General features: G+C 42.4%; 1 protein-coding gene across 1 annotated transcript in view; it reads right to left on the bottom strand.

Moving 5' to 3' along the window:
• The window catches only part of sema4c (sema domain, immunoglobulin domain (Ig), transmembrane domain (TM) and short cytoplasmic domain, (semaphorin) 4C), an 89436-nt gene extending 78575 nt beyond the window's left edge, over nucleotides 1-10861 (bottom strand). The window contains 1 exon segment of the mRNA XM_054611263.1: nucleotides 10511-10861. The gene's annotated coding sequence lies outside the window, so the exon portion shown is untranslated.
• Between the last annotated feature and the right edge of the window lie 1768 nt (nucleotides 10862-12629).

Genomic DNA, 12629 nt, shown 5'->3' with positions numbered 1-12629 from the left:
CTCCACAGTAAATCATCTGTCGAGTGTTTGATGGCTATTGATATCTATTTGACTCAGGAAGCAGACAGTAGAGCCAAACTTTATTTTTGATGTTGTCAAACAAAGAGACATATTCCCCCTCGTCGGCCCTAAATGGATATAGAGTACTTCCTCATTTAATAAATAAAGTGGTACACGAGTTGAAGCAGTGTCGCTATGTGTCTTTGACCAATCACAGTCTTACCTGCAAACTCCACCCCGAAAGTTCTTGTACTTTCAGAAAGTATGCCTCACTGACTGTTTGAGGGGTAAACTGTTCCCCAGAACCTTATTAAGACTGTGGTCTCTGTGATCGACACACAATGAATTCTTCGAAAGGTTCTTAGACCCTTGGGAAACTTTGTGCGGTTGAAAATGGGCTTCGTTCACACCCTCCCAAGCACACAAGTCAGACCAACACCTCATCAACAGGACTATTACAGCTGCAGCTGCTGATACAGCTGAGCTCAAAGGAGATGCTATAGTGCTGGACTCCAGTTGAGGCCATATAGGAGCTCACCAGAGCTAGCACCAACAGGTAAGCATTGTGCTTAGCTAGAAGTGATGTTTTTGATAGAAGTGTTTAGGAGCAGACCTGGAAAACGTGAATCAATAAAAGTCCCACTGTAGTTACCACAGATTTTTAATACAGCAATGATAAGGCCACAAAATATATGTACTGCGTAGCTACAGTGGCTATATGTGTAGACTCCCTAGCTATGCCTTCACTCTGACTGGCCTATGATTCCCAATAATGTTGAAGAACTCTTAAGCAATTAGGCATTTTTTACCATCAACCATACATCTTGTGGAAGGCTGACACTATGTAGAACTTTAACAGACTGTAAGTGCTAACAAGTTGCATGAACTATAAAATAGTAAATTAGTTTAAGCAGACAAACAAACGACAATTTGGTATTTAAGGGTTCATCTTAAACTTCCCCATTGAATCCGCTCAGTGGCCCCCAGCAGAAGGCTCTGGTTGTACTGGGAAGCTCCCACTGTGAAGGTAGGCTGTGCAGCTAGCAATGTTTTTTTTACCGTGAAGCCATCAATTCAGTGACATTTTAGCACCGGCAGGTATTAAGATGCTGTCCATATCAGGAACAAAGTTGATCTCCCCATTTACTCTGAGTATTTACTGTATGTGATATTCTTGTAATCTGCAGGATTTTAGCAGATCTATTGTGGGCAATATGCAAAGCAGAAGGTGGCATCGTCAACACTAACAAACAGCAGGTTCAGGATGTTTAGGCATGACACTGTGCTTCCTGTTTATAATTTTCGTTCCAGGCAAAAAAAATGAGCATGTCTTTCATAGGAGGCAACAGCAAAAGAGACAAGTTACCTCGCTGCAGCACAGTTAGCAGCTGCTGTAAACACTATATATGAAGAAAAGGAGCAGTGACTCTCGGGTTTCGATGATAACGTTGTCAAAAAGGATCCATGAGGCAAAAACTGATTCATCAGGGAACAAGGTGTCTCACTCCTCTTCATCGCACTTTCAATCGTTTTCTACAAATCATGCCGGGTCTTTACTGAGACATCTCCAATGAAACAGTATTTCACACAGTGTCCGGCGTCCTCTTCACACTTGCCACAAGGGACCCATGGTAATGGAAAGGAATACTTACTTGGTAGTAAAAGCAACACAGGTGTATCATTGATTCTTCAACAAAAAGGTTGGCATAGACTTGATGGGCCGAGTTTCCATTAGGAAGTGCAACGCTAAGTTAACTTTTAATTTCCAATTAGAGGTGCTACACTGGGTAAACATCTACGTTTTGATTTCGGCGGGATAACGACTAACTTTGATTTTACAACAGGCCAAGTTGACACCAGACAAACACAGCATGACACAAGCAAGAGGATTTCTCAGTCTTCCAACAGCTACGAGAGCTAAGCTACTCCCACACGCTAGTTCAGCTGAGTTCTAAAAGAGCGGCCATGTAGGGGCCCTCCTGCTGCCGATAAGCCTGCTAGGGCCCCTCTGGAGTGCCTACCCTGGAGAGAGGCCATTAGCCCGGCTGCAGCTCCTTCCTGGATAAGCTGCAGCTTACCAGCCTGCGAGCCGCAGGGCAACTTTTTATTGTGCTTTCAAAACTTTATGTGTGAGTTTGGGGCGATAGCTTAGGAGGGGCTGGACCTGCTGGAGTCTGCAATACAGTATGTATGTGTGTGTGTGTGTGTGTGTGTGTGTGTGTGTGTGTGTGTGTGTGTGTGTGTGTGTGTGTGTGTGTGTGTGTGTGTGTGTGCTCAAGCTGCGCTCTCCCGGCACTTCCTGCCCGCTAACGGCCAGTCCCACGGTAGGGAGGGCGAGCTCTATCGGACCAGAACAATGCCAAAAAAAGGCTGTCATAAAAACAAACTACCATGCTCTTGTTAGCAAGGGAAGAGGAGGGTAGGGGCCTACATCCCCCCTAAAGCCCACTGCATCAGCATCATGCACACACACACAGACAATAACACACTCATTCTGAGATATCCAGTCCACAAGCCGCTATTTTTTACTGTTATCTTTTGTTGGTAGCTCATTTTCATTTGCATACACCCAGGAAACAATGCATGAAAACAGAATGAAGGATGAGCTAAATATGTATAAGCATATACTCTATGCAAATTACACACACACACACAGACACACACACACACACACACACACACACACACACACACACACACACACACACACACACACACACAGACACACAAACACATAGCATTGTTGCCACTGACAGTAAACAATAGGAATCTCTGCATTCAAACTGGGCCCAAACAGCTGTGACGTGTCACCAAAACCAGAATAACAAAAAAAAAAGAACAATTCCGGCAGTCCTCTGTACACAAAACACAGTGTAAACGACTGAGACAGAAAACATCTGCTGAGTGGGGACAAACAAAACAACAAGCAACTGACTAAGAGGGGCATCGGGGGCCTCAGAAAACATTCTAAATACCTTACACGGTGCCCCCGAAACACAGTTGGCTCCCTGACAAAGGTTTTTGGCCGAGCATGTTAACATCTCGATTCCAATCCAGCTTTATAATTTCAACCACGGCCTGCATGGGCTGGATGAAATAGGAACGATGAGTGCAGCTGCTATCTGAAGAGGAAATTACTGGACAAGTATCAAATATGATGAGTCTGCCTTTGACTCATTTAGAAGATCAAAAAACATGGCATGGCCAAAGACACTCTAAATGGATGGATACTTCTGTATAGATGAAAAGAAAAATGATAAAGCAAAACTGGCAACTAACTTAAGGAATAGTTCAACATTCTGGGAAATATGCTGAAGGGCTTTTGTGCCGAGAGTTAGATGAGAAGACTGATACCTCACTCATCATATGCCTGAGTGTTAAATATGTATCTGGAGCCAGCAGGCCGGGTAGCTTAGCTTAGCAAAATGTTTCCTCAGACGACATAAACCAGTACCTTCGCAATTGCTCACTGTCGAACCTGTTGTACGTTCATATTCATTGAAATACTGAGTTGTCATCAATTTTTACGACATTGCTTTCACTGAACCCAGCTCAATCACAAGTAGGCAAAACATCAATTTAATCCCTCTAACTTTATGTGTCCTATTTTACCTAAAAACTTGGATGGAAACCCAGTTATTGACAGAAGCATAAACAGAGAGCAGAGCAACATAGAGATGGATAGTTACAGAGAGAGAGAGAGAGAGAGAGAGTGACTCTGGCGGACAGCAGATGGCCAACAGTGGTCAGCTGCTAACAAACAAGCAGGTCAGGGCTTTCCTCCACCAAATTCAACCACTCATAAATAATGCAGAGGACACAAGTCACCCAGAGCAGCTCCACCAAGCATCTTCTAAAGACCTCCAGAGTCAAATAAAGGCGCTCACTGAGGGGAGATTTTGCAGAAACGACTACAATGAGCAGTGTAACGATAATGTTACAAGGCATAGAGAGCGAGAGTAAATGAGTAAATTGAACAACTAAATGGTTCATGCACACACTTGTCACATTGTAGGAAATCTAATGTACTGTCTCCAAATGACTGACAATTAGCTAGCTTGCTAATTCCACCATGCTTTGATGCTACACCGGTTACAGCCTGGCTGGGTCTCATGGTCCCTCCGCCTTACGAATCCCATTATAGCGAAGGCATGACCAGCCGTACTCTGCCTCTGATTGGCTTACCCTGATAGTTTTACCCTAATCCTAACCAATCTCAATCCTGATGCTTGAAACTAACCAATCCACCTGACGGAGGCAATGAGTACTAGCAAATCAGAGGCAGAGTAGGGCGGGTCAAGCCTTTGCCAAAGCAGGATTTGTAATTTGGCCTCAAGAGCTGCATCCACTTTCTTCCCGGCAAGCTGCCACTGCATTTAATGGCCCCACTAAGTGTGTTGTCACCAAGCAACCAACAACAATCGCCATTTTCTTTTGTATAGTTAAAAAAAAAGTTCATTCCTACTTTCTTTCTAGGATTCTAACTTTTTTTTTTTTTAAATGACATTGATCAGCCCGACAGGGGGGTAATTAGAGGTCAGAATAGAAAGCTTTGATAAACGCAACTTCCACATTGCAAGAGTGAAAATAGTTGGTGCATCCAGCTGTACTTGCTCTACAGACTTGCCTCCAGGAACATCAGTATATGCACCATATTGGATTTTCCACCAGCCTGACTTTACTGGAAACACTTTTCCTCCCTCAGGGCTTATTTATTTATTGATCGCCCCAAAGGGGGGATGCATCATTCATAGAGAGTGGCAAATATTTATTACTGCCTTGTGTTCCATTATTCTGGCAGTATTGCTTTTCTTTTTTTCCGCAATAAAGGTAATTTTTGACAATAATGCCAATACGACTTAATTTAATTTAACTGAATTGATATTAAGATTAAGAGAGAAATATCCATAGAGGCTGCTTCTGAGGCATTCAGGATACTGGCATTACTATCACCAAAAGGATTATACTACTTTTCTCTATCCAAGCATAGTTTTCATTCACAACGGGCTGAATGTGTATTTGTCTCAATTGAAGTTGAGCTATATAAGTGGTAATGCTTACACTTTGGCAATGCAAAAATGACCTCATTATGGTACTCGAATTAAGCCGAAACGAGTGAGAGAGAAGAAGAAGGGGAAAAAAGTGGGTATAAGTGGGTGAACGAGGCAGAGGTTGAGAGAGAGACAGAGAGCTCAGGGAAAGGCTAAGTTGCAGAGGAGCAAAACGCTTCTCGTCTCGGAACATCGGCAATCCCAGCCGCTGCCAAAACCCTCTGGATCCATCTTCAATGTCTGATGGAAACTTCTCAACAGGCTTTGAAGCCACTGAGAGGGGCTGGAGGATGTGCAGTGTGATGTGTGTGTGTGTGTGTGTGTGTGTGTGTGTGTGTGTGTGTGTGTGTGTGTGTGTGTGTGTGTGTGTGTGTGTGTGTGTGTGTGTGTGTGTGTGTGTAATTCGGCTTATTTTAGGTCTATATTAGTAGTGCCTACTGTAGCCTTTAACATTAATAAATTATACGTAGCTGCATTCACTTTAAAACATTAGAAGGATTCTTGTAAACAAATGAGCCAGGAGGAGCTGGAAGAGCTAAGGCACTACAGATGAAGAAACATTATCAAACATCAACACTTTGACAATACATACTTCGCATTAATAAGAAGTAAAAAACAAATCTGGAAATTTAACAACAGATTCTCAGAATAAGGAATCTGATAATTGTGGATTCTGAGCAGGTTTTTAGCACGCTATGTATTAACACTAGAAATGTGAAAAAACTAATTTAGTCTATTTTGCATACTAAAAAAAGCTTGACATTTGAGAGTGTTGGCGATGTAGACTTTTGTCCCAAAAAACGAGGTGCTACAGCTGCAAAAAATGTAAATTAATTGCAGGTGGTGTTTAGACAGCTCCAGGAAGATAAGTATGAAATCACTAGAAAAAAACATTGTACTTTCTCTTTGTGAGATGTAATTAGTGGTAGCATTTAAAATCCTTTTGATAGATGTCCTTAGATGTGCGTAGTGCATCATTTTATTATTACAAAATACCTAAGCTTGTTTGTATGATAACTGCATTAAGACAGTTGCTAAGCAGTACATACCGTTTGCAGTTACATGTAAGATGTAGTATGGAACTGGGACACAACAATACACATCACAACCAAAGTTTCTGGGGGGATACTATAAACGAATGACAAGTTAGCAAAAGGTTAATGCTAAGTGAGTAGAACACCTCCAACAATATCAGAATCATATTCAGAAATAATAATGTTAAAGGGGTTATGCTCATTTTCAGGTTCATACTTAAATGTGGGGTTTACATGCTTTATTGTCAAAACACATTATTTTACTCATACTGTCTATCTGAATATTCCTGGATTCACACACAATTTTGGCAACTTTATCTTTAAGCCCCCTCCCCCCCCAAAAACCCAGGCTGCTCTGATTGGCTTGTGAGAAAAATATGGTGCACTTTTCCAAAGAAGTCTAAAAAAAAAGTGCACGTCACCGGAGGTTAGGGAAGAAGGACAAGAAGCAAAATCCTAGTACGGGGAAGCGTCAAGATTCATGGTTTTTGGTCATAATTTTGACAAAAACATCACTGAAATTAAGCCATGTGTTCATAATGGTATTTAATTACAGAATATAAGATATGATCAATATGCCAATGACACGCTATTGTGTAACAATCCTTAATGTTCGTGTTGATGGATTGAACGAACCACACTTTTACGTTCTTGGGTCACAGTGACATTTCTAGTCCACAGCTGTGCACATATCACACCTTCTCTTAACACACACACACACACACACACACACACACACACACACACACACACACACACACACACACACACACACACACACACACACACTACCTTGTCTCTATATCTCCTTGATAATGAACTCATATTCATAATAATGCAGGCACATACACAGAAAAAGCATGAAAACATAAGGTTTATATCACTTTGACCCTCTACCCTGCCAAAGCCCCTTTACCATGATGTTCTTGTAAACAAGCTTCTTCCCTTCCTTCTTCTCTAAACATCAGCCTGTCCAGCCCCGCCTCCCGCTTGTTCCCCTCCAGCACACACACACACACACACACACACACACACACACACACACACACAAACACAACCTCACACACACATACGACCCATCTGCTTCTGCTCTCCAGACCTTGCATCTGGCCTGCCATGAACCATATCTCTGTTCAACACATACACACATTTAAACACGCACACACTCACACACACTCACTCACACACACACATACACGTACTGTGAAGCATAAAAAAAACCCGAGAGAGGGCGATTCTGTTCATGCAGAGGGCAAGGCCGGAGATGTGAACTCTCTTCAACTCAGCAGGAAACACAGAGCAGTTTGAAACAGCAAAAACAAAAGCAAATCTGCTTCTGAAAGAGAGTTTTTTGAAAGGAGAGAAATTTAGATAGAAAAGGAATCAAATCTCTGGTGTAATGCAAAGGATATTCAGCTTCTCTGGGAAGCTGGCACAAAAAAGACTCACCCACCATCAGATATACCTGATCGTTAACGTATTCAGCTCCATACGCTCCCACAACACCATGCATGAACGCAGCCTGAATGCTCTACGTGTGCGTTCCTGTTTGCAAAGCTTTTGTGTTGAATTATCAGAAATCAGCGCGTTATCATGGGAGTTTGCTGTGCATTCAGCTGCTCACCATGTGAGCTACAGTATCCGTTGCACTGATGCGATGCATGTGACACAGAGATGGCAATTAAACACACGCACACACAAACACCAACACACACGGCAGACAGGAGACATCTGGTGCAGTGACGATGTAACGGCTATGATGCAATGTTGGCCCTTTGGTGTCATAAACAGAGTTTATGTCACATTTGTGCACACATGCATAAATAGCGGCAAACACATAGACTGTGAAGCTGAGCTGAAGTGATGGGTTGATTAATTGATCAATCAGCTACTAATGATCCTGTGACTCAACAAAATACAAAAAAAAGCCTTTTCAAGCTTCTCAAATGTAAGGATTTGAAGCTTTTATTTGTTTTATATGAAAGTAAAATGAACTTTTCGGGGCTTAGGTCTGTGATTCAGACAGAACTAAACGTCTGAAGATGTCATCTTTGGCTCTTGAAAACTTTGATGGCCATTTTTCTTTGTTTTCTGACATTTAAAAGACAAAACATCGCTCGCTGGAGAAAACAACCAGCGGACTAGTCTTTTATGAAAGTACTCGTTTGTTGCAGCCCTGTGGCAAGTGGACAGAAGCAAGAACACATGTCCAACACAACACCCAGGGGGGCACACGAAAACACACACTCACATGCTCTAAATAAGACAATTGTCTAACTTGTACTTCAACTAATTTATCCTGTGACTCAACAGAAAACTAAAAAAGCCATTATATGAGTCTGTTGAACGGATGTGAATCTGCACACGTGTATGCCTGAACCCAACTGTAAAAGCATTCCTGTTAACATGTATGTATGATGCATGTGGTCCTTTGTCTGCCTGACTGTGTGCTGTTTAATTGTGTGCGTGTGTGTGCGTGTGTGTGTGTGTGAGGAGCAAGAGGAGTGTGTGAGGGAAGATGGGAAGGAGGCTGGCTGTCAGGATGTGGAGTCCATTGTCTGTCCGACAATGAGGCGATCGAGTCGGCAGGAGTCCTGTAGCTCTCTCAATGGAGGCATTAACATCTGGGGCCAGAGGGCTGCGTGTGTGTGTGTGTGTGTGTGTGTGTGTGTGTGTGTGTGTGTGTGTGTGTGTGTGTGTGGGAGTGTGTGTGTGTCTTTGTTGCAACTGCCCTGTGGATTTACAAGGCTTTTTTTCCCTGCCTGGGACTAATGCAGATGTCAGGGTGAATGTTTCAACAACCAAACTAGACTACCAGTGTTGTATAATCTTCTCATCTTACTTATTTCAAGGATTATTATGTCCATTCTTAAAAGGTCCGTGAACTTGATTTTACAAATTAAAAAACTGAGTAAAGGGAATTTTGGCAGGATAATCTTCCGCTACATCAATCTACACTGCAAATGTCAACGTGTGCTTCATGCGCTGAATTCTACCAGTTATATTACTTACATGAATCTTTGCAAATGTAACGGTGACACACACACACACACACACACACACACACACCAAACTATCTGCCCACAAACCGTATAAGAAAGAAATAGGACAAACTTTTATGAGGAAATAACACAAATATAGAAGCAGAAAGTGGATCCTCAAGCACTCACATAAAGTTATCTGCCATCCCACATGGCAATAACACGACTCCATTAACTTCTCCCATAACCCTTAATGTCTTTATTTTGAAGGGCCACACTCCCCCCGTACAGTCTGTGAGTTAACTGGCAGTGGCACCATCCAGCTTGTAAAAAAATAAAAAAACAAGGAAAAGGCAGACCCCCCACCTCTCCCCCTCCTAAACCACCACACCTTTTTACACATATCCTTGCTTACTGTCCAGTGTGGACGGCTGCCCCTCCTCCTCCTCCTCCTCCCCTTCCTCCTCCCCATCCTCCTCCTCCTTAGCAATCACAATAATCACTCAACTGAAGTTAATACTGACTTCATTAAGGGGGAAAAAAAAGCACTTCAACATAATATCTCAAGTAAGTGGAATATTGTCACCATAAGCGCTTTATTTCTTTTGAGTGTCAGCTGAGCAAGCGAGGGAAATAAGAGGCTGCAATTCTAGAGATGGCATCGGAAGCGAGGGAGGGTTGTTATATACTACTGTGTGATAATGAACTATTAAAATATGTATTCATGTTTTTAACAAGATGCTGTCTAGACTCGTGCATCTATGCGAGCATGGGATACTTCCTAATGCGAGACAACATCTCTATAAACTATAAACCTATCTCTCCAGGCAGACAACACAGGTCTCAAAGTAAGTTAGGGATATGAATGTAACATTACATTGATGGCAGCAAAAGATGAAAAGACACCAACAAGCTCATAAAGCTTCTTAAAAGTTCATTATAGGGCACCACAAACACTCCAGATATAGAAGTAATGCATGCAAATCCTAAAATATGAAGTGACTGAAGTGGAGCAGACATTATTATGGCATGTTGTACACATTGTAGTTTATTACTGGGCTGTGATTTCTGGAGCCAGTAGATGAAACAGACTACGGTTGATTCCTTTCCAGCTGCTTCCTGGCCGCAGTGCGCCGTGTTTACACCGCGCGGAAGCAGAGATAAAGTTGCGTCGCATCGAGCCCCAAAAAAGGACAACCTACAACACCTAGAATGACCCGTGCGGACGTCGCATTGTCTCTCACGGCGTCCTATTACCGAGGAAAAGGAGGCTTCATGGCAACAGTTGGAGATCCAGAGAGAGAGAGAGAGGGAGGGAGAGAGAGAGAGGGAGAGATCCGGATCGGGATGTGTCTATACCTCTGCTTCCCTCTCCTCTAACCTACTTTTAGTCCTTACAACAAATGCAACCATCAATACGACAAATAGACGGCTGCAAACTTACCTTATTATGAGGGAGATAGATGGTGGTGATGATTAAAGGAACGCGTCCTGCGCTTTTTTGATTCTCTTTCTTTCTCTGACGACAGATCCAGTATCCCGTTCTCTCCCTCCTTCCCTTTCCTTTCTCTCTCTCTCTCTCTTCTTTTCCGTTATCTCGGATTTGTTTTTTTGGGGGAATTTGAGTTACAAATTATTCCACATCCTCATCAATTTCTGACGAATACGCACCGCCGTTTCTCTCTTATTCTCTTCTTCTTCTTCTTCTTCTTTTTTCCTCTATTTCTTTTCAAACGGATGGACTATAGAGGCAAAAAAATCAAGCCATATGATCCTGTCATTCAGTTTTCTACACAGAGGAACTGGCTCTCCACGCAACTCCCTCCCAAGGCTTTGTAACACGAAACCTAGAGGAGGAGGTGGAGGAGGAGGAGGAGGAGGAGGAGGAGGAGGAGAAAAGGGGGAAATAAAAAAAAATAAAAGATTTTAATCCACTATCTGTGACGAACTGTGATGAGTCTTTCCGCCTCTGTGCGCAGAAGTTTCAGCAGTAATAGTCGGTACCAAACAGACATACCGGTGTGGCCGTGGCGCTGCGTCTCTGTGCCAATCTCCACTGGCAATGTGTGTGTGTGTGTGTGTGTGTGTGTGTGTGTGTGTGTGTGTGTGTGTGTGTGTGTGCGCCCCCATTCTACTTCTGCAGTACGCATCACAGCAGGGACCTGGGAGGATTTCAAAAAAAGGCACGCAAACAGGTCTCCGCCCATTAGCCTCTCTCTACAAGGGCCCCGACACACACACACACACACACACACACACACACACACACACACACACACACACACACACACACACACACACATATACACACCCCCCAGCAGTCATTACACTGCTTGATTAAGACCGTTTTCATTGTGTGGAAAGTGAAGGTCTGTTTTTTGGCAAAGGGTTTTCCCGACCGGTCTGACCTGAGACACTCAAGAGGTCCGGGGCTGGGTGGGGGGAGCAGGGTGGCCTGGCTGTCAAAGAGACCATTGTTAGATTGGAGGGTCTAGTTCTTCACCACATCCTGCCCCGCGGAAGAGCCTGTGAGCAAGGCACCGGCTCCAGACCTATTCTGTAGGTGGGCTGGATTTTTTTTTAGAAAATGTTCTACAAGAGATCAATACAGTATATTATTGATACAGCAATATTATTATTATTATTGCGTTCATTGTCATTGCATTAAGCTGAAAAAAATGCAATGAAGTAAGAGTTAAAGTAATCTGTAGTTTTGAGTTCTTTGATCTCTTTTTGGATGAAACCTTGAACTAAATGTAGCTTTTATACTTGATAATCATATTTTCTTTGTCCTATAAAAATATCAATATTCAGATGTTTTAAATGCACGGTTGTCTAAAGGCTCTTCTTGACATGACAACATTTGGGACCTGTGTGTTTATGCAATTAAAGTAGTATGTTTAATAATTGTTCTCAAAACATGACTTGCTGCTTATCTGCAGCTATTATCATAAATGTGCAGCCTTATAAGAGGACTACAAAAACAGAAATAACACACTATTGAAATACTTCAAGTCCAGCATTCATAATTTTTTACTTTAAACATTTTTGCCGATTAGGTTTTCAAGCATCACTGAGACTGCTCTTGTTAAGGTCTTCAATGACATCCACTTAAACACAGACAGTAGCAGAATTTTGGTTTTAGTATAACTAGATCTCAGTGCTGCATTAGACACGATTGACCATAACATATTACTAGACCGACTGGAAAACTGGATGTGAATTTCTGGCACTGTACAAAACTGGTTTGAATCCTAAAGGACAGGGACTACTTTGTGTCTATAGCTAATTACACATATAAACAGGCAAAGATTACATGCGGAAATCCCCAGGGCTCCATGTTTGGGCCTCTTCTGTTTTTAAAATATATATGCTTCCGCTGGCTCAAAACAACAAAGTAAGTTTCTATTATTATGCTGATGACACACTCATTTACATAACCATACCACCAGGAAACTATGGTCCAATACAATTTGAACAAATCAACAAATGTATGTGCCAGAGTTTTCTTCAATTAAACAAAGACAAAATCAAGGTTTTTGCCAAGAAGGAACGATTAAAAG

Source organism: Anoplopoma fimbria, chromosome 13 (assembly GCF_027596085.1).
Source record: "Anoplopoma fimbria isolate UVic2021 breed Golden Eagle Sablefish chromosome 13, Afim_UVic_2022, whole genome shotgun sequence".
Taxonomy (NCBI): Eukaryota; Metazoa; Chordata; class Actinopteri; order Perciformes; family Anoplopomatidae; genus Anoplopoma; species Anoplopoma fimbria.
The sequence above is the reverse complement of the archived record's forward strand: the minus strand, read 5'-3'. Positions and strand labels throughout refer to the sequence as shown.